We start from the raw sequence: 19,786 nt of genomic DNA on the forward strand, positions 1-19,786 counted from the left end.
TTTTATCACTTGTATTCTGGTGAATAAATGGAGACTTTGGAGAACTTGGTATGGGAAGAAAATTGTCTTCCTTGTCTTTCTTGTCTCCCACCCCTCCAAATGTTCAGCTGGGGAAGATTGAGGGAGTCCAGAAGGGGGACTCAGTATGAATTCAGGAAAGGGACTCAACAACAACTAAATATATCCAAATTGTGCATGAAATATAGAATGTGTGGTCCTATGAATTAGATATTCTTGAATATTTCAGATCTTCAAGGTGTTGAGGAAAAAGAGAAATAAATTTTTGAGATCTATGGCAATGTAAACACAAGAAGCTTAGTAAGACTGAAAATTTCATAGGACAAGAGAACAAATAAAAATCAACCTCAAAGTATCAAAACATGTTATTTATCTTTAAATCCAAATATCTTGACTGTATCAGCCTCTGAAATCAACTGACATCCTAAGCTCACATGCATTTCTACTAGATAGAGTAAAATCAGACAGGGGCAGTTTCAAGTATATTAAATAATATACTCTCTAAAAAGCTGACACAAACCAAACCATTTCCTTCATCAGAATCCAATTCTTCTTCTCATAATACAGTCATGTTAGCTTCCTAGATAAAATTGGCAGGAACCAAATTAAAATAGAGAGAGAAAATATTTAAAACACTTAAACACCCTTGGCAGTGGGACTGTGGAATACTGTGTTAAGAAATGGATCCACAAAGGACCTCAAAATAGGAGCTTGGCCTGGTTTCAAGTGCAGTTATGCTTCCTGTTCGATGTGAAGCTGCCACCTGCCCAATATTGATCTGAGTAGAAGAGAGGCTATTCTGGTATCTGAAAAGACTTAGTTCGCATTCCATTCTCTGAATGTGCAATGACTTTGACCTCTACTGCCAAAATATTGTCTTTGGGCCTAGAACTTATTAGGGTGAATTCTATTATGCCTTCTACTATTCTTTAGACACTGTCCTTTACTCACAATGCTCCAGCTTTGTGAATATAGTTAGCATGTGTTTTGATTTAAATATAATGTTATTGGAAAGTGAAAGTTTGTAGGTTCTCAATGGCATAGTTTCAGTGCCCTTTCTAATTATGCTAGTACATACAAAGGGGTCAATCTTTGCATTCTACTCACTTTTTGAAGAGGGTTTTTTTGTGAAATAGGGAATTGTTCAAAGGTGGATTCCTTCATATTTGGTATAAAGGTAAGACTACTAATCAACTAATATAATTCAGAGTCTCTACATTAATATTTTAATTTTATGGGTCTAATTACCGCAATTCCTAGCAGCAATTGTGCCCTCTAGTAGAGCTTTCCTGAAACATATTGCAGTCAGTCACTCAATCAATAAGAAATTAATAAGCATCCAGAGGGTTGTTTCTTTTTTTGCTTTTTTGGCCCTCAATATTCTCTTGTGTTGTTAGTGTTGCTCTGCCTGACATACATGGCTGTTGCTGAGTGAATTTCAAGGTTCTGGCCTAATAGACGATATCTTTCCTTTGTCCTTTGTGCCTTTGTATTTTGTGACATTGTGACATTGGGAAACAAACTAATCTGCACACACACACACACAGAGAGAGAGAGAGAGAGAGAGAGAGAGAGAGAGACAGAGAGAGAGAGAGACAGAGAGAGACAGAGACAGAGACAGAGAGACAGAGAGACAGAAAGACAGAGAGACAGAGAGAGACACACACACACAGAGAAAACAACCATTTAGGACTAATACAGTGTCAATACATCAGTAATCTTGAATTTTGCAGCTGCAGTTAAAGTGAGAACTAATTAAGAATATTTCTCAGTCATACTTTGCTCCTAAATGACCTGATACTTTTTCTTATGAATTTACAAATATTTGTCCTTCATTCTCAAAGAAGACCATGACATCAGGGAGATGATGCCATGACAAGCAGGAAAATTAAATTTGCATGAGGGGTGTTGTGCTAAATTACCAGCCTCACTTTCTCTTCCAAAGCTATCTGAATCCAGTGACCACATGTGAATAAAAACAACTGGAGATGGCTCTGGATGTGAGGCAATCAGGGTTAAATGACTTGCTGAGGGTCACACAACTAGTAAATAACAATTGTCTGACACCATAATTGAACTCTGATTTTCCTGACTTCAAGGCCAGTATTCTATCCACTGTGCCACCTAGCCACCCTATGAATTTACTCAAATCTCTGAAGGTTGAAAAACAGGACAATGCCTTGTAATTTTTTTTTTTTTTTTTACTTTCTCATTGTTCTTATTGCTTCCATTAAAGGGAAGAACTTTCTTTAGTGATTTGAGTCAGTGGATATGTTTGGTTTCTTCATGATTGCACTTTTTTGATTTTTCCAGTCTTTTCAATTGTACTGAAAATCTTTTCAGCTTCCTGTTCATATTTCATATTCTACTCCTGGATTAAATTAGCAACATGCTGAGTATATCAAATATGTACTTATCCATGGTGGTATAATTACTCATGTCAAAACCATATGCTGTGATTAGTTCTATAGAATATATCATGTGTCAATGAAATTACTAATAAGGGAATTAGTTTCTCAAAGTACTCTGCACAGTGTAATTTGAGGATCATTTTTTTGCTCAAAATTGTCTGTGTTGCTACACTTCCAGAAGTCAGCATGCTAGGAGAAGACAATAGCGCTTGAAAGGGTAAAGGGAGTATGCAAACTGTCCTTTTTTAGAATTTGATTTACAGCTGTAGGGAACTTTAGAGATCATCTAGTATAACTTCTTCATTTTATAACTGACTCTTCAATGGTCACAGAACTAGTAAACAGCAGAAGTGAGATTTTCACCTAAGTAGTCTCACTCCTCATCCAATGCTGCACGCACTATCCTATTCAGTCTCTGACTTTCATGGTTCTGCTTAGAGACAGCCCTAAATAATTTTTTTTAGGTTTTTGCAAGGCAAACGGGGTTAAGTGTCTTGCCCAAGGCCACACAACTAGGTAATTATTAAGTGTCTGAGACCGGATTTGAACCCAGGTACTCCTGACTCCAGGGCCGGTGCTTTATCCACTATGCTACCTAGCTGCCCAGCCCTAAATAATTGATGGCACTATACTCATTCTGGTTATAAAGCAAAGAAAGCCTAATTTTATGAAATTTTGTAAATTTGTAAAATGTAATTTTACTATATTAATTTGAGAGTGCAAATGAGGTCTATTTTCATTTTAAGCTCCACATGTTCATTAAAGTTATAATTGATTTATCAAAGATCCATGATTTCATAGGTGAAAATTCTTCTATTATTGAGAGCCACTCAAGCGAGTTTGGGTTAAAAAGTCAGTTATTACTAAAAAAACCTAAGCTCAGGTGAACCTCGCGGTGAAAGCTTTCCAGAGAACTCTGATTTGATAAAAACAAGTACATCATTTGTGGCCTCACCTTTTGATAGCCCTGCTCCCAAACTCCTTGACCTGGGCTACATCCTGCCAGAATACATCCTGTCCAAATTAGAGTTACATCATTGTTTTTATCCTGTATGCTAATTTTGTGTTTTTTTCTTTTTTAAAGAACTGTTTGATACTATCAATAAAAGGCTCCGCTAGTTGTTCTGGTAACATGTGTACACATGTTTCTTTTCTCTCCTGGGATGAATGAATCCCCTGGTGGACAGGAGAATTCAACATTTGGCATCCTTACACAGGGCAGGGTCAGAGGACTTGAAGCCCTCCGGAGGCTGAGATGGACTTTCAGGAGAAGAAAACCCCTTAAGCTGTGATAGTCCCAGGATGATTAGGAGCAGAAGGCTTGAGGAGGAGAGCTGATAAGAAGCATCAGCTTTTTACTTTCTTTTTCCAAGTAGGTACAGAGGGTATAATAGGGAAGGAACTTTTTATAGACCTAAAAGAAGCCAGGGCAGGACTTAAATATTTTGAAGAAACTGGCTAAGGAGAAATGCTTAGAAATTATCAAAAAATACATAGATATGTATTTACAGACCATTGATGAATGTTCTCCATGGTTCCCAAGGAAAGGATAATTGAGTTTAGAAAGTACTTTGATTGTACATGATTTAAGAACAGTATGTGAATAGATAAAAGAATATTATTATGATAAAATGCTGTTGACTTTTTTCTTCCCTGCTAATTCACTATGATTCTGCCAGAATGCTTTCCCCCACACTTTCTCCCTCTCTGTGGTTTGCCCATTTGTAATTCTGGCTCTTATCAATAGACCTTGAATATTTTAAGAAAAAAGGATTAGGGGTGGCTAGGTGGCATAGTGGATAAAGCACCAGCCTTGAAGTCAGGAGTACCTGGGTTCAAATCCGGTCTCAGACACTTAATAATTACCTAGCTGTGTTGCCTTGGGCAAGCCACTTAACCCCATTTGCCTTGCAAAAAACCTAAAAGAAAAAAAAGAAAAAAAGAAAAAAAAAAGGATTAGCCAGAGAGAAAGAATTACTTCATGAAGATTTAGATAAACAATTGTTAAAAAGGAAATGTACTTGGAGTTAAAAGAATCAGGAAAGAAAGTGTCTATTAGCAAATATGTTAAATAAAGAAATCCAAAAAGAGTTTGCGTAAAAGAATAATGAAACAGTATTTTTAAAGATTTTATTTATTTTGAGTTTTAAAATGTTTCCCCTAATCTTACTTCCTTGCCCCCATCTACCCAAAAAAAGGCAATTTGCCAGTCTTTTCATTGCCTCCATGGTATACATTGATCCAAATTGAATGTGATGAGAGACAAATCATATCCTTAAGGAAGAAAGATGAAATAAAAGAGATAGCAAGATCAGCCAATAAGATATCAGGTTTTTTTTTTTTTTAAATTAAAGGACATGATAGTCCTTGGTCTTTGTACAAACTCCACAGTTCTTTCTCTGGATACAGATGGTATTCTCCATCATAGGCAGCCCCAAATTATCCCTGATTGCACCGATGGATTAAGCAAGTCTATCAAGGATGATCATCACTCCGATGTTGCTGTTAGGTTGTATAGTGTTTTTCTGGTTCTGCTCATCTCACTCAGCATCAGTTCATGCAATTCCCTGCAGGCTTCCCTGAATTCCCATCCCTCCTGATTTCTAATAGAACAATAGTGTTCCATGACATACATATACCAAAGTTTGCTACTTCCCCAATGGAAGGATATTTACATGATTTCCACTTCTTTGCCACCACAAACAGGGCTGCTCTAAATATTTCTGTACAAGTGATGTCTTTACCCTTTTTCGTCATCTCATGAAACAGTGTATTAAGGGAAATTTTAAGTAGTTCAGTCTGAGTAATAGGTTCTGAAAAGATTTGGATAAAGTAAAAAGGGTTTCAAGGACTCATGAAAAGGCATATAAAGACTATTGGGGTTTTGAACCATTTGTGAAGTATGAAAGTTGTTTTAAGTATGTAGAAAGTAAGTATGAGCAGGTTGACTTTGTATGAATAAGAGATGGATTTTGGGAATGTTGAAAGTGATCTACAAATCTATGTAGTAAGAGAAGAAAGTATAGAGAGCTATAAGTATATACAATTATATGTGTTTAAATGTAGTTGGGATAACCTGAAAATTGCATTAAACTGGCACTTTTGAAATAACTGGCAGTGAATAGATTGGAAATGTACCTAACTGCACTTATTTCCAATAAACCCCATAAAGTAAAAAGTTTGATATGAAGCAATTGTTGGTAAATGTTAACTGTTCCTTCAAATTGATTAATTCTATAATGCATAAATCCTGTGTACAAAGTTATCTGAAAATACGTGTAACTATATTTAGGGGTTTATAAAAAATAATATTGATTCTTTTGTTGGTTATAATTTTTTTTAGTTCCTCCAGAGTCATAGGAGAAGAAAGGACTAATAGGAATGCTAAAATAGATAGGCTCAGAATGGCTTTGATAAAGACTGGGAGTCTGCCAAAACCTTTGTGAGCACAGACTTCTGAGCTAGGTGCTCTTAATCAGGCTTTATAATTGCTAAAAAAAAAAAAAAAGGGTGTATAATTCCTGTATTAGAAAAAACTTGAGGTGACAGAAGAATGATCAACAGTATAGGTAAAGAATTAGTACATACTATCTTGATATCTCAAAATAAAGGGAATCTCCAATTCCCAGAACATCATTTTGTCAGTGAGGATAGAAAGCTCTTACAAGTTAGAGTACTGAGAAATTAGAATAGCATCAATACAGATAAGAAGAATTTGCAAACTGTTATATTTTTGAAAACAAAAATAATTTAAGATAATTTTGAATATGGGTTTTGGAATTTACCAGATTATTAATAGTACTATAAAGAAAATCTTGTAATCATGCAAAAAATATTTTTAAGGTTATCTGGTCTTAAGAAATTTTTTATCACAAAGTTTAAGAGAGTAAGAGGAAGTATATTTTAAATTGAAACTGTTTGATATATAATTAGTAAACTTTGGATAAGAACAGATTCAAACAATTTTTTAAAAAAATTTTAAATTGTGTGATTGAATTATCCATTACATTTGTAAAGATTTGTTACAAGAAAAGTAAAGAATGCCTTACCAATAGTCTGAATTTCTCAAGTTCTTTTTGGCCCAGAGATTTTGTACAAAACTCTGTATTTCTACATCATGTTTATGAAGGGGAATATTTTATATGTAAGATCAAAGAAGCTCAAGTAATATCTCTTATTTAAGAAGAAATAATATAATATAGTATACAGTATATAATATATAAATTATATAAATCAATTCATAGAGAATCTTATTTTTGAAAATAGGAATGTATTTGGAATAAGAGAAAAATAAGCTTAATATATGAGATGTGAAAGAAATTTGTGTGTGAAAGATATTCCCATATAAGGTTAACTTTAAGAGAACTTGTTTTGTTTTTACTGTAAGAGAATGACATGTCAGTCTGGATATTTTATGTTTCTCAGAGGTTAAGAGTTAAATGTTCCATTTTAAAAGAAGCAAAATGGTAAACTCAGAAGAAAAGTATATAAAGGATTGGGAAGTATACCTTAACTGCAATTATTTCCAATAATATTGAGTACATGTGACAGACTTTGAAATATAATTGGGAAATTGAAAATTATATAACCTATAGTAAGGTGACATAATGATGAGCAAGATGTAGAAAAAGTTATGTGATCCAGTTTTGTCTATATTAGCTATTTTACTATAATAATATCTAAGCCTAGAATTAATAATTGATTACTTTATAAAGTTATTGAGGGAAAATGTCACAAGTTCTGAGCCTCTGGATTCCTTGAGATTTTTAAACAATGTGATGGACCTTATTCTAAATCTGTAGGTCCAAGCACATATGCAATAATAAAAAAGAAATTATATACTCCTTTTATAACAACACAAAAGAATGAATTATATACTATATTATTGGTACTAAGAGAAGGGCCAAAACTCCTTAATATTGTTATAGATAGCAAATATAATTATCAAGTGGACATAGTAACAACCTTTGTTAAATCATAGTACTGATGTAGTATTATTGGAAATTGCTAGAAGTTATTAGAAATAGATAAAATTACTTTTAATGGAACATATACATTCCCCTCCTGGCTTGCCTGGACAAGACATTTTATATATATATATATATATGTGTGTGTGTGTGTGTGTGTGTGTGTGTGTGTGTGTGTGTGTGTGTGTGTGTGTGTGTGTGTGTGTGTATATATATATATATATATATATATATATATATATATATAAACCAATCAATTAACCCTTTGATTACTTAGTAGTAGCTTAGTAGTAGAGTAAGGTAAAATTCCTCAGAATGCCTCTTTATTAAGGAAAGAATTTAAAACCACCAGAGATCAAGCTTTGAATATAGTAAAATCCTGTCCACAAAGGGGTATTTACCTACCCCCTCCAAATTATTTAAGTATCCTAGAGGTCATACTCCTAATGAGTTATGGCAGATATATATGACTCATGACCTTTTGGAAAAATGAAACCTATTCATATTACTGTAGATACATTTAGTTAATATACAATGGCAACAGCACAAAGTTCAGAGGCTACTCAAGATGTGATTAATCATTTATTCTGTTCTTTTTCAGGGATACCAAAATCCATAAAAACAGATAATGGATCTGGATATACTTCTGTGACATTTAAACAATTCTATCTATATTACAATATAAAACATATTACAGGCATTCCTTATTATCCTATGGGTAAAGTCTATAGTTGAGTGGAAGAATAGACCATTAAAACTGTTCCTACATAAACAGAAAAGGGGGAATGTGGGGAAACAGATACTGGGCATGCCTAAATAAAGCTTTGTATTCATTAAATTACATGACTTTTGATGATGAGAATAAAACCTTGACTGGAAAATAGTTTGGTTACAAATTTACCATAGATAACCTAATAAATACCCCTAAGAGTACTCATAATGTGGAAGGATACAAAAGAGGGACATTGGAAAAGACTTGATCAATTACTAACATGGGATCAACTGTATGCTTTTGTTTTGTCCACAGATGGAGAAACTGCCTAGATGCCAGCAAGGAAAATCAGACTGTGCAGATCACATGATCAAGTAATATAGAAAATGATATCTTACACTTAAGAAATAAAAAAGGAAAGCATAAGAGGAAAAGGAAGGACAGACCATGCAAAAGGAAAGTATGACTTGGACTTATAGGACAACTTGTGATGCTTACGTTAATCATGAACAATTTTGGGACTGAAAAAGGAACTGAATATTGTACTTATATTCAAAACTACACTAAGGGGAGAAAAGTATGGCTGAAGTTATTTTGATAAGGGGAAGTTTTAAATTGTTTGGGACATTACAAAGTTACTACTGGAAACATCAGAGAAGAGATGCTGAGAAGTTAGCTATTTTTCTGTCATAAATAACATGATAACTATATATTTTTGTAAAAAGTTTATGGTTGAACTATGCATTAAATTAAGTAAAGTTAATCATTCAACTCATTCAAATATTTATAGCATGGGAGAATTTAGAACCTTACAAATTTTAGGAGTTTCATTTGTAGAAAGTATTAAAGATAGAAATATATTTCCTACAGAACCTCCTTGTTTAAATTTATATGGTTGGGATTTTAAACATGAACATTTCCTACACTGAGTTGCTTGTCATACCCCATATAAAGGAATTTATGATCATTACTGAGAAAGCGAGGGGAATAATATTAACTGTTACAATTGCATTATTTGAGCTTATGTATGTAAAAAAGTGATAAGGAAAAGATAGAATGAAGATATGCTTAAGAATTTTCAGAAAATGTTACTAGAGCATTTAAGGTTCAGAAGAAGACTTTATGAAAATATTTATCATTTGATTAATGAATTACAAATTTTTAATGAACAATTTGTGTTAGGGAAGAAAATATAGTTTTGGGCAAGAAATTGTATGATTGGTTGTCTTCTCCACCTGTAATTGGTACATAGTTTATGGTATTATTTCTATTTTCAGTCTTGTCATAATTATGATACTGATCATTTCTTGTTTGCCTCTCATTTTAAAAATTATCTTTACTCTAAGTAAGAGTGTGTGTTTCATATCAAGATGAAAAAAAAACAAAGAATGGTAAAAATACAGTGTTGATTATGTTTTTATTGAATTAATTCAATTAGTTTTGTAGTTGGAGTTATTATGCTTGTCTCTCTTATAGCCTCATCTGTATCATGTGCCCTGTCTACATCTAATGTACAAAGTGAAGTATTTCAAGCACATTATTTAGAGGAACTCAGTAATAATATCAGTTTGGGCTTCCAAAAACTGTCAGATAATAATAAGCAGTTTTTGCATATGTTAAAGCATTTGAAGAAGACAATAGTTTCTATAGGAGATGAATTGTATATGGTAGAGTTTAGACAGATACTTAGTTGTGAATAAGGCTGCATGTGAATTTGTATGAACAACGTGGAGTATAATGATACTCAATGGGAATGGAATAAGGTTAAGAATCACCTTAATGGATTTTTTGGGAATTCTACTATATCTTTAGGTATTTATAGTTTGAATTATCAAAACATCCAAGAAGACTCTCAGTGAAACTTGATTCCTGAAAAGATAGCCAATAAGATTATTATAAATTATAATATATAAATACCACCCTCTTCGGTCATTGGGCCCAGAGTATTGTACAATTGTGTCTTATATTGATTCGCTTGATGTTTCTACTTTGATGTTTTCCAAGTTTAATCATTCTTTTTTTCTGTAACCAAAGCTACTATATATGCTATCTATAGAATCTATTATCATGTAACCCAGGTTGAACATCAAGTTGGGCAATTGTGAGCTTCTTTTGTAAATTGGGGATGATGATGATATTAATAACCTGTCTCTGAGAGACTGAGTTTACAAAGATGAACTTTTGTTTTGGTTTATCCAAAATTAGGCCCAGAATACCATTTTACAGCCATTTCCATATCATGCTGTTAAATGCGTTTCCCCTTAAATATGAAGTGCTTTTTGATTTCTTCATTACCATGGAAGTCCTTTATAGGAAAGAAATAGTTTTCTGATTATTTTTAGTCCCCTGTATGTGACACAGTGCCTAATTAATATTTTCTGTTTCTGTCCCTGCCTTTCTCAATCTAAACTCTAATCTTCTTTTTCTTCTTCTTCTTCTTCTTCTTCTTCTTCTTCTTCTTCTTCTTCTTCTTCTTCTTCTTCTTCTTCTTCTCCTTCTTCTTCTACTTCTCCTCCTCCTTCTCCTTCTCCTTCTTCTTCTTCTTCTTCTTCTTCTTCTTCTTCTTCTTCTTCTTCTTCTTCTTTTATCTCTCTCTTATCTTTCTTTCTCCTCCTCCATGTCTTTATCTAATAGCCAGCCTTCTGCTGGAGCCTTTAACTTAGCTGGGCCGCATAAACAATACCCTGCATTATCATATTTGACACATGTATATAAAGAACTCAAGAGAATAAGAGACCCCAAATAGTATCACAATAACTTTAATATTGTCTGTGCCTTAATTTTTTGTAATAAGCTTTGGTCTCTCAAACCAGATTAAAATTTCAGTTTTTCTGTTGTTAAGATTTTTAACCTAGCAGCTTAAATATCTAGTAAGAATATAGTTTTTAGGGTTTTTTCCCCCTAAGTTAAACCAAATTACATTTTCTAAGGTCTATGAAAGTAATATGCTGGGGCAGCTAGGTGGTGTAGTGGATAAAGCACCAGCCCTGGAGTCAGGAGTACCTGGGTTCAAATACGGTCTCAGACACTTAATAATTACCTAGCTGTGTGGCCTTGGGCAAGCCACTTAACCCCGTTTTCCTTGCAAAAACCTAAAAAAAAAGAAGAAAGTAATATGCTTAGACTAAAGTACAACTCATTTACAGGAAGACTATAATTCTATAACAATGTATCCTTCCTGACAGAATCCTTCCATTTTTAAAAAGAAAGATTTTATTGATTTTGAGTTTTAAATTTTCCCCCCATTTTGCTTCCCTACCCCCAGACCGCACAGAAGGTATCCTGTTAGTCTTTATATTGGTTTAAATCTATACATTGATCTCAGTTGAATGTGATGACAGAGAAATCATATCATTAAGGAAGAACAATAATGTATGAGACAGTAAAATTACATAATAATATAGCACTTTTTCCCCAAAATCTGATGATAATAGTCTTTGGTCTTTCTTCAAAGTCCATAATTCTTTCTCTGGGTACAGATGTATTCTTCATTGCAGATAGCCCAAAATTGTATCTGGTTGTTGCACTGAAGGGATGAGCAAGTCCATCATGGTTGATCACCATAACCATGTTTCTGTTAATGTGTACAATGTTTTTCTGGTTCTGTCCATCTCGCTCAGCATCAGTGCATGCAAATCGTTCCAGGCATTCCTGAATTCCCATCCCTCCTGGTTGCTAATATAACAATAGTATTCCATGATATACATATACCAGAATTTTTTAAACCATTCCCCAAATGAAGGTAATTCACTTAATTTCCAATTTTTTTGCCACCACAAACGACTGCTATAAATATTTTTGTATAAGTGATGCTTTTACCATTTTTCATAATCTGTTCAGGGCATCGACCCAGTAGTGGTATTGCTGGGTCAAAGGCTATGCACATTTTTGTTGCCCATTGGACATAATCACAAATTTCTCTCCAGAACAGTTGGATGAGGTCACAGCTCTACAAACAATGTATTAGTGACCCAGATTTCCTGCACCCCTTCCAACAATGATTGTTGACATTTTTGGTCATCTTGGCCAGTCTGAGAGGTGTGAGGTGGTACCTCAGAGATGCTTTAATGTGCATTTCCTTATTAAGTAATGATTTGGAGCTATTTTTCATATGACTATGGATTGCTTTGATTTTCTCAGCTGTAAATTGCCTTTGCATATCCTTTGACCATTTGTCTATTGGGGAATGGCTTGTTTTTTTGACAATTTCACTCAGTTCTCTGTATATTTTAGAAATGAGTCCTTTATCAGAAATACTAGTAGCAAAAATTGCTTCCCAATTTACTACAGTTCTTTTTATCTTGGTTACAGTTGTTTTGTCTGTGAAAAGCTTTTTTAATTTAATGTAATCAAGATTATCTAGTTTGTTTTGAATGATGATTTCTATCTCTTCGTTGGTCATAAACTGTTTCCCTTTCCATAGATCTGTCAGTTAAAATACTCCTTGATCTTCTAATTTGCTCATAATGTTGCTTTTTATGTCTAAATCCTGTATCCTGTATCCATTTGGATCTTATCTTGCTATAGGGTATGATGTGTTGGTCTAATCTAAGTTTCTTCAATTCTAACTTCCAATTTTCCCAACAGTTTTTTATCGAAGAGAGAGTTTTCATTCCAATAGCTGGACTCTTTGGGTTTATCAAACAGTAGATTGCTATAATCATTTCCTCCTATTGCAACTAGTCTATTGCACTGATCTATGAATCTATTTCTTAGCCAATACCAGTCAGTTTTGAGGACCACTGCTTTATAATATAATTTTAGATCCAGTAAGGCTAAGCCACCTTCTTTTGCACTTTTTTTCATTGAATCCCTGGGAATTCTTCACTTTTTATTTCTCCATATAAATTTACTTACAACTTTTTCTAACTCATTAAAGTAATTTTTTTGGAATTTTAACTAATAGGTTGCTAAACAAGTACTTAATTTTGAAAGAATTGTCATTTTTATTATATTAGCTCGACCTATCCATGGACAGTTGATGATTGCCCAGGTACACACATCTGATTTTATTTGTGTGAGAAGAGTTTTGTGATTCTTTTCAAAATGTTTTTGAGACTGCCTAGGCTGGTATACTCCCAGGTATTTTACTTTGTCTGAGGTAACCTTGAATAGGATTTCTCTTTCTACCTCCTTCTACTATTTCTTGCTAGTCATATATGGAAATGATGAGGATTTATGAGGATTTATTTCAGATCCTGCTACTTTGTTAAAGTTGTTAATTGCTTCCCATAGTTTCTTGGATGATCTTTTGGAATTTTCTAGGTATACCATCATGTCATCTGCAAAGAGTGAGAGTTTTGTTTCTTCCTTCCTTATTCTAATTACTTCAATTTCTTTTTCTTCACTTATTGTTGAGGTTAACATTTCTAATACAATATTGAATAAGTAGTGTTGATAATGGGCATCCTTGTTTCAACCCTGATTTTACTGGGAATGCCCCAAACCTATCCCCATTGCATATAATGCTTTTTGATGGTTTCAGATAGATACTGCTTATTATTCTAAGGAACAAACCATTTATTCTTAGACTCTCTAGTGTTTTTATTAGGAATGGGTGCTGTATTTTATCGAAGACTTCTTCAGCATCTACTGATATGATCATATGATTTCTGATAGGTAAGTTATTGATATAATTAATTAAACTAGCTATTTTCCTAATACTGAACCAACCCTGCATTCCAGGGATAAATCCTATTTGGTCATAATGTATTAACCTAGTGGAAACTTGTAATCATTTTTCTAAGATTTTATTTAAGATTTTTACATCTATATTCATCAGGGAGAGAAGTGTATAATTTTCTTTCTGTTTTAACTCTTCCTGGTTTCAGTATCAGCATCATATTGGTGTCATAGAAAGAGTTAGGCAGAGTTCTGTCTTCACCTATTTTTCCAAAGACTTTATGTAGAATTGGAACCAATTATTCCTTAAGTGTTTGATAGAATTCAATTGTGAATCCATCTGGCCCTGGAGAATTTTTCTTAAGGGAGTTCAATAATGGCTTCACAAATTGCTTTTTCTGAAATAGGGTTATTTAGGTTTTTAATTTCCTCTTCATTTAATCTGGGCAAGTAATATTGTAGTAAATATTTGTCCATTTCACTTAGATTGTCAAATTTATTGGCACAGAGTTGGTCACAATAATTGCAAATTAGTACTTTAATTTCCCCCCCTCAGTGGTGGTGAATTCACATTTTTTCATTTATGATACCAGCAATTTGGTTTTCTTCTTTCTTTTTTTAATCAAATTGACCAGATGTCTATTGATTTTATAGTTTTTTTTCATACAACCAGCTCTTGGTTTTATTTATTAGTTCATTAGCTTTCTTGCTTTAAATTTTATTAATATCTTCTTTAGTTTTTTTAGAATTTCTTATGTGGTATTTAATTGGGGGGTTTTAAGTTGATAATTCTCTAATTTTTCTAGTTGCAAATTTAGCTCATTGATTTCTTCTTTCTCTAATTTATTCATGTAAGCATTTAAAGATATAATATAACTCCTGACAGCCACCTTGATTGTATTCCACAGGGTGTGGAATGTTGTTACATTATTGTAATTATCTACGATGAAATAAATAATTCTTTCTAAACGTTTTGCTTGATCCACTTATTCTTTAAAATGAAGTTATTGGGGTGGCTAGCTGGTGCAGTGGATAAAGCACTGGTCCTGGAGCCAGGAGTACCTGTGTTCAAATCCAGTCTCAAACACTTAATAATTACCTAGCTGTGTGGCCTTGGGCAAGCCACTTAACCCCATTTTCCTTGCAAAAACCTAAAAAAAATTTTTTAAAAATTAAATTAATTTATTTAGGGGAGCTAGGTGGTGCAGTTGATATAACACTGGCCTGGACTTACTGCAAAGGCTCAGGTTGGACCCCTTCCTTTGAGCATCTTCCCCAAAGCACGACCTCCTGCTCTCATGCACAGCAATGCCAGTCGTGCCGGCTAGAAGGCAATACCGGTTGCCCTTACAACACCTGGATCTCCACATCCCAAATGGAGCCATTTACCTCCCCAAGCCCTTTCCCTAATTTACAAATACAAAGTCCGGAAAAGATCCAGCCAAACACAGCAATTTCTCCTGCTCCTCCTTCATCCATGGATATGTTTATTCAAGATACTCCTGACTCTGCTACTAGCTCAACTTCAAATAACCTTTCATCCCAGAATAAGGCCAAGATCCATCATGGAAAAGAACATCAGACCTTGTGAAAAAATCCAAGATGAGGACAGTGTTCTCTCAGGCTCAACTAAATGTATTCAACAGTAGATCTGTGGAGCAAAAATACCTCAGCCCACAGCAGATTTGAAATGTTGCTGAAAAGTTGAAACTTACTCATAAACAGGTCAATACTTGGTTTCAGAACCAGAGAATGAAGTCAAAGAGATGGCAGAAAGATACCATGTGGTCAAAGAATGGCAACAGTATGGTTCAGAATGGATCAGCTGTTGGGGAGTATATAAGCTTCTACTCTCCATTTCACCAGGACTACATGATGAATCCTTCTGGAAACCTGCCAGGATGGCACAACCAGACTTGGAATAAGCAGTTCCAAAATAGTGGAGAGGGATCCTACCAGCACAAACAGTTGCTTCAGCACCCTTACCCTGCCAATGACTTGGGAGCCTCTGGAAATAATACTAGTGAGGTCTATCCCATGAAACAACAGACTACTATGAGTTTTAATAACTCCCACACCATGGAATATCTTCCAAGCTACTCCATGAACATGCAGCTGACCCACAGCAAGTCAGAAGAGAACTATGACTACCGGCAAGCCAGTAATGCTCAAACACATTTCTTAGATCCCAGTGGGGTATCTATATTTCAGTCATAATCTGAGCAGTTAATTTTTTTCTTCAACCCTGATTTCCTATCTTTTTATTGTTATGTGACTGTTTTGGTTGGTTGATTTATTTGAGTAAAGGCATCTCTTACATGCAGAGAGTCACTACCCTCTTTAGATTTTACTGGCTGGCTCCATATTTAAGCATTATTGGACTATATGTACAAAGTCCATAAGTTTCAGGATCCTGATCTAAATCACAGAAGGAAACCCATTATCATTTTTTTAAATAAGACAGGGTGGTGGGATTTGTTGATGCCTTTGTGGTTTTTTTAAACAAGGACTTGATAAAGTTATGATTAAAGCTTATTCTCTTTCTAGACTTTAAGTCTTAATATATTTTTTAAATAAATATAGAAAAAAGATAGAGCACTGGCCCTGGAGTCAGGAGTACCTGAGTTCAAATCCGGTCTCAGACACTTAATAATTACCTAGCTGTGTGGCCTTGGGCAAGTCACTTAACCCCATTCGTCTTGGAAAAAAAACTTTAAAAAATGAGGTTTTTAATTTCCAATTAGTTTTGGGTCCATAGCTCCCTGGCCCAGCATTGCATATCATTTTTATTGCATTATGATCTGAGAAAGATGCATTCACTATTTCTGCCTTTTTGTAACTGATCGTTAGGTTTTTATGTCCTAGTACATGGTCAATTTTTGTATAAGTGCCATGTACTGCATAAAAAAAGCATATATTCCTTTCTATCCCCATTCACCTTCCCCCATAGGTCTATCATATCTACTGTTTCTCAGAATATATTTATTTGATGATTCAATTTATCTAAATCTGAGAGTGGGAGGTCGAGGTCTCCCACTAGTAAAGTTTTGCTGTCTATGTCTTTCTGTAGCTCTTTCAACTTTTCCTCTAGGAATTTGGATGTTGCATTATTGGGTGCATACCATATTTAATATTGAAATTACTTGATGGTCTATGGTACAATTTAGGAGGATATAGTTTTCTTCTTTATCTCTTTTAACGCTTCCTATTTTTGCAGCTGCTTTGTTGTCTGAGATAAGGATTGTTCTCTCTGCTTTTTCACATAAGCTGAAGCAAAATATATTTTGCCCCAACCTTTTGCCTTTAATCTATATGTATCTCTCTGCTTCAAATGAGTTTCTTGTAGGCAGTATATTGTAGGATTCTGGTTTCTAATCCACTCTGCTATTAGCTTATGTTTTAAGGGATCACATTCAAAGTTATAATTACTAAATTTTTATTGCCCTCCATACTATCTTCTTTCTGTTTGTATTTCCCCTTTTCTCCCTTTACTCATATTCCCCAATGTTTTGTTCCTGAATACTGCCACCTTCAGTATTTGCCCTCTTAAACTGAACTGCTCCCCTTTTTTCCCTTTCTCTTTTCTCCTTCAATTCCTTCTGTTCTTTTCCCCTTTTTCTCTCCCTCCCCATCCCCCCTCCCCATTTAATGCTTGAAAGGTAAAATAATTTCTTAACTGAATTATGTTTGTCTAAATTAACTGTAGGCCAAGTCTCATGAATTGAATATTTAACTGGTTCTCACCTCCTCCCTTCTTCCCCTCAATTATTTTGTATTTTGTACCTCTTGATGTAATGAGTTTTATCCTATTCAGTCTCCCTCCAACCTCCCTTCTCTTTACCATCCCCCCTTTTTTAAGGAGGTATTGTTTATAAATCATTCTGAGTCACAGAAAGGCTTTGAGGGTCCATCATTTCTGGCTATGTATATTCTCTCTAATAGAGTTACAATTCTCAAGATTTATGAGACTTTCTCCCAAGTGGGTATATAGCAGTTTTATCTTATTGTATAGCAGGGTTTTTTCCCTTTTCATGTGTCTCTTGAACATCCTGTTTGATATCCAAATTTTCAATTTAGCTCTGGTCTTTTCATCAGGAAATCTTAGAAGTCTCCCATTTCCTTAAATGTACATATTTTTATCTGGAAGACAAGGCTCAACATTGCTGGGTAGTGGATTCTTGGCTGCATTCCAAGTTCCCTTGCTCTTCGGAATATCTCATTCCAGGCCCTTCAATCACTTAATGTTGCTGTAGCCAGGTCCTGTATAATCCTTACTGTGTGGCTACTTGGTATTTAATTTTTTTTTTCTTTCTGGCTTCTTGCAGGATTTTTTCTTTTTTTTCTGATAGTCTTGTAATTTGGGCACAATATTCCTTGGTGTTTCCATTTTAGGATCTCTTTCTGGAAGGGTCAATGTATTCTTTCAGTAACTATTTTGTCCTCAGGGAAATTTTCCATCACTAAATCCTGTAATATTAAGTACAGGTTTTTTCTCTTCAATATTCTCAAGAAGGCTAGTAATTCTCACGTTTTCCTTTCTCAATCAGTTCTCAAGTTCAGTGATTTTGCTGATGAAGTATTTTGCATTTTTTCTATTTTTTTGATCTTTTGGTTTTGTTTAACACAATTTTTTTGTTTCATGAAGTCATTAGCTTCCAACAATTCCATTCTTTTTTTTAAGAGGACAAGGTTTTTCTTCTTGTATCTTTTGCAACTTCTTTTCCAGTTGTTTCATTCTATTTTTCAAGGATCTTTCTAGTTGCCCAAATGTTTTGATAGAATCATTTCCTTTTTGAATTTGCCCAATGGAAGATCAGAGAGAGTTAGTCTCATTTTGCATTTGTCCAATTGTATTTTCCAAGGATTTGTTTTCTTGTTGCAAGATGTTAATTTTCTCTTTCATCTTGCTAATATTCTCTTGAATTTCTTTTTACAATTTTTCCAATTGATTTTTAAACTCCTTCCTGATTTCTTCAAGGAAGTCTTTCTATGCTGGAGACTAATTTACAGCAGTGGATTATCTAGCACTCCTCAGTAGTGCTCGATCTCTCTGGGTTAGAATCTGTCTCTTCTAAGTATTTCTCCATAGCCGCCCCCCCCCCCATTCCTCTGGTCTTTTTTCATCTTGTGTTGGGGTGGGAGGAGAGCTGGCTCTCAGAGGTTTGCTTTTGAGGATGCTAGAGGCTTTGTTCACCTGATTTAGTAATTCCAAGGGCCAGCTGGTATCAGTGTTGGTTGCTTTCTCTGGAGTGAGGTCCTCAGCAGCAGAGTCTGAGTTGACCTTGAAAACTGAGCTGGGCCCTGGGGGAGGGAGTTAATCTCTTTCAGCTGAATGAACTTTGCTACCCTAAGGGGGTGGGGGTGGTTATTTATACTTTGTTCTGGGCAAAGGGAGAAAGTATGGAGCTCAGGTCCCTGGCCCAGCTTGTTGTTCTCCAGACATGCTCTCATACTTTGTCCTGAAACTTTCCCTCCTATGGCTCTTCTCCCCCTGGCCAAAGACTCCACAGCTAAAGTTGCCATACCTGGCACCCACCAAAGTCTCCACGGCTGAGGCTGACCCAGGTGCTGTCCCCAGTGCTGATACTCTGCTCTTGTCTCCTGGTTCACCCATAGTTCTCCGAGATAGACCTTCTTGGTAGGTATTATTTTCCTAGCTTCTCTCTCTGGGTTTTGTTTATCGAATTTCTATTAAGAGCTTTCTCTCATGTTATTTCTGAGTGGAAAGAGAGAGCACATATCAAAGTGTCCTTCTTCTCTCTGCCATCTTGGCCAGCAGTCCCTGACTACTTCTATTTTTTAAACAACAAAGTGAATAATATGTTGAGAAATATTGATTCTCTGCTGTTCACAAAATTTGTTTCAAATATATTCCAAGCACAGTGAAATTCAAGGGAACTTGACTTATCATTACTGACAAACTTAAACTTTCTTGATTTATAACATTCTTACTCAAATTTTTAACCTTGACTCCTGCATGGCTCATGGTTGACTTCAATCTAGGTTATTATTGATTGTAATTTTCTCTACTACTATTGTGAGAGGCAGTGTAGATT

General features: G+C 34.7%; 1 pseudogene; it reads left to right on the forward strand.

Moving 5' to 3' along the window:
- The window catches only part of LOC141506168 (homeobox protein NANOG-like), a 50,802-nt pseudogene extending 34,855 nt beyond the window's left edge, over positions 1-15,947 (forward strand).
- The last annotated feature ends 3,839 nt before the right edge of the window (positions 15,948-19,786 follow it).

The sequence above is a fragment of the Macrotis lagotis genome, chromosome 1, assembly GCF_037893015.1.
Source record: "Macrotis lagotis isolate mMagLag1 chromosome 1, bilby.v1.9.chrom.fasta, whole genome shotgun sequence".
Taxonomy (NCBI): domain Eukaryota; kingdom Metazoa; phylum Chordata; class Mammalia; order Peramelemorphia; family Peramelidae; genus Macrotis; species Macrotis lagotis.